The sequence below is a fragment of the Pseudophryne corroboree genome, chromosome 1, assembly GCF_028390025.1.
Source record: "Pseudophryne corroboree isolate aPseCor3 chromosome 1, aPseCor3.hap2, whole genome shotgun sequence".
NCBI classification, from domain to species: Eukaryota; Metazoa; Chordata; class Amphibia; order Anura; family Myobatrachidae; genus Pseudophryne; species Pseudophryne corroboree.
In genome coordinates this window covers 436,282,568-436,286,142 of record NC_086444.1, presented here as the reverse complement: position 1 = coordinate 436,286,142, position 3,575 = coordinate 436,282,568, and positions in this window count along the sequence as shown.

Genomic DNA, 3,575 nt, shown 5'->3' with positions numbered 1-3,575 from the left:
TCGGAAACCGAACCCCCCCGAACTTCACCTTGTTTACACGGGTCCGAGGCAGGTTCGAACCTTCCCGCCTTGCTCGGCTAACCCGAGCGCGCCCGAACGTCATCATCCCGCTGTCGGATTCTCGCGAGATTCGGATTCTTTATAAGCAGCCGCGCGTCGCCGCCATTTTCACTCGTGCATTGGAGATGATAGGGAGAGGACGTGGCTGGCGTCCTCTCCGTTTATTGTAGAAGACAGAACTTGATTCATTGGTTGTTTATTGCTTAATTGTGGGGAGGATTGGGGAGCAGCTGTTAGGAGTACAGTGCAGAGTTTTGCTGATAAGTGACCACCAGTTTTTATCCGTGCTCTGCCTGAAAAAAATGCTCCATACCATATCTGTGCTCAGTGTGCTGCATAATATATCTGTGCTGAGTGCTCACATTGCTTAATTGTGGGGACTGGGGAGCAGCTATAGCAGGAGTACAGTGCAGAGTTTTGCTGACAGTGACCACCAGTATACGTTGTCTGCCTGAAAAACACTCCATATCTGTGCTCAGTGTGCTGCTTTATTGTGGGGACTGGGAGTGGGGACCACCAGTATAATTAATATTATATAGGAGGAAACAGTGCAGAGTGCACTGCTGTACCTACCTCTGTGTCATCATATATTAAGTATACTATCCATCTACATTCTATACCTGTGGTGCATTTTAGTTTTGCAGTTTGCTGACATTGTCCACCAGTATACTATATATAGCAGTACGGTAGGCCACTGCTGTACCTACCTCTGTGTCGTCACTCGTCATCCATTAAGTATACTATTCATCTACATTCTATACCTGTGGTGCATTTTAGTTTTGCAGTTTGCTGACAGTGTCCACCAGTATACTATATATAGCAGTACGGTAGGCCACTGCTGTACCTACCTCTGTGTCGTCACTCGTCATCCATTAAGTATACTATCCATCTACATTCTATACCTGTGGTGCATTTTAGTTTTGCAGTTTGCTGACAGTGTCCACCAGTATACTATATATAGCAGTACGGTAGGCCACTGCTGTACCTACCTCTGTGTCGTCACTCGTCATCCATTAAGTATACTATCCATCTACATTCTATACCTGTGGTGCATTTTAGACAGTTTTGCAGTTTGCTGACAGTGTCCACCAGTTTATTATATATATACTTATAGCAGTACGGTAGGCCACTGCTGTACCTACCTCTGTGTCGTCACTCATCATCCATTAAGTATACTATCCATCTACATTCTATACCTGTGGTGCATTTTAGACAGTTTTGCAGTTTGCTGACAGTGTCCACCAGTTTATTATATATATACTTATAGCAATACGGTAGGCCACTGCTGTACCTACCTCTGTGTCGTCACTCGTCATCCATTAAGTATACTATCCATCTACATTCTATACCTGTGGTGCATTTTAGTTTTGCGCAGTAAATATAGTAGTAGGCCATTGCTATTGATACTGGCATATAATTCCACACATTAAAAAATGGAGAACAAAAATGTGGAGGTTAAAGGGAAAGATCAAGATCCACTTCCACCTCGTGCTGAAGCTGCTGCCACTAGTCATGGCCGAGACGATGAAATGCCATCAACGTCGTCTGCCAAGGCCGATGCCCAATGTCATAGTAGAGAGCATGTAAAATCCAAAACACAAAAGTTCATTAAAATGACCCAAAAATTAAAAGCGTCTGAGGAGAAGCGTAAACTTGCCAATATGCCATTTACGACACGGAGTGGCAAGGAACGGCTGAGGCCCTGGCCTATGTTCATGGCTAGTGGTTCAGCTTCACATGAGGATGGAAGCACTCATCCTCTCGCTAGAAAAAAGAAAAGACTTAAGCTGGCAAAAGCACAGCAAAGAACTGTGCGTTCTTCAAAATCACAAATCCCCAAGAAGAGTCCAATTGTGTCGGTTGCGATGCCTGACCTTCCCAACACTGGACGGGAAGAGCTTGCGCCTTCCACCATTTGCACGCCCCCTGCAAGTGCTGGAAGGAGCACCCGCAGTCCAGTTCCTGATAGTCAAATTGAAGATGTCACTGTTGAAGTACACCAGGATGAGGATATGGGTGTTGCTGGCGCTGGGGAGGAAATTGACAAGGAGGATTCTGATGGTGAGGTGGTTTGTTTAAGTCAGGCACCCGGGGAGATACTGTTGTCCGTGGGAGGAATATGGCCATTGACATGCCTGGTCAAAATACAAAAAAAATCAGCTCTTCGGTGTGGAATTATTTCAACACAAATGCGGACAACAGGTGTCAAGCTGTATGTTGCCTTTGTCAAGCTGTAATAAGTAGGGGTAAGGACGTTAACCACCTCGGAACATCCTCCCTTATACGTCACCTGCAGCGCATTCATCATAAGTCAGTGACAAGTTCAAAAACTTTGGGTGACAGCGGAAGCAGTCCACTGACCACTAAATCCCTTCCTCTTGTAACCAAGCTCCTGCAAACCACACCACCAACTCCCTCAGTGTCAATTTCCTCCTTACCCAGGAAAGCCAATAGTCCTGCAGGCCATGTCACTGTCAAGTCTGACGAGTCCTCTCCTGCCTGGGATTCCTCCGATGCATCCTTGAGTGTAACACCTACTGCTGCTGGCGCTGCTGTTGTTGCTGCTGGGAGTCGATCGTCATCAAAGAGGGGAAGTCGGAAGACCACTTGTACTACTTCCAGTAAGCAATTGACTGTCCAACAGTCCTTTGCGAGGAAGATGAAATATCACAGCAGTCATCCTGCTGCAAAGCAGATAACTCAGGCCTTGGCAGCCTGGGCGGTGAGAAACGTGGTTCCGGTATCCATCGTTAATTCAGAGGCAACTATACACTTGATTGAGGTACTGTGTCCCCGGTACCAAATACCATCTAGGTTCCATTTCTCTAGGCAGGCGATACCGAAAATGTACACAGACCTCAGAAAAAGACTCACTGGTGTCCTAAAAAATGCAGTTGTACCCAATGTCCACTTAACCACGGACATGTGGACAAGTGGAGCAGGGCAGACTCAGGACTATATGACTGTGACAGCCCACTGGGTAGATGTATTGCCTCCCGCAGCAAGAACAGCAGCGGCGGCACCAGTAGCAGCATCTCGCAAACGCCAACTCGTTCCTAGGCAGGCTACGCTTTGTATCACCGCTTTCCAGAATAGGCACACAGCGACTTACCCCAATTGGACTCTCCTGGGGATTTGTGACATCGGACAACGCCAGCAATATTGTGCGTGCATTACATCTGGGCAAATTCCAGCACGTCCCATGTTTTGCACATACATTGAATTTGGTGGTGCAGAATTATTTAAAAAACGACAGGGGCGTGTAAGAGATGCTGTCGGTGGCCCGAAGAATTGCGGGCCACTTTCGGCATTCAGGCACCGCGTACAGAAGACTGGAGCACCACCAAACATTCCTGAACCTGCCCTGCCATCATCTGAAGCAAGAGGTGGTAACGAGGTGGAATTCAACCCTCTATATGCTTCAGAGGATGGAGGAGCAGCAAAAGGCCATTCAAGCCTATACATCTGCCCACGATATAGGCAAAGGAGGGGGAATGCACCTGACTCAAGCGCAG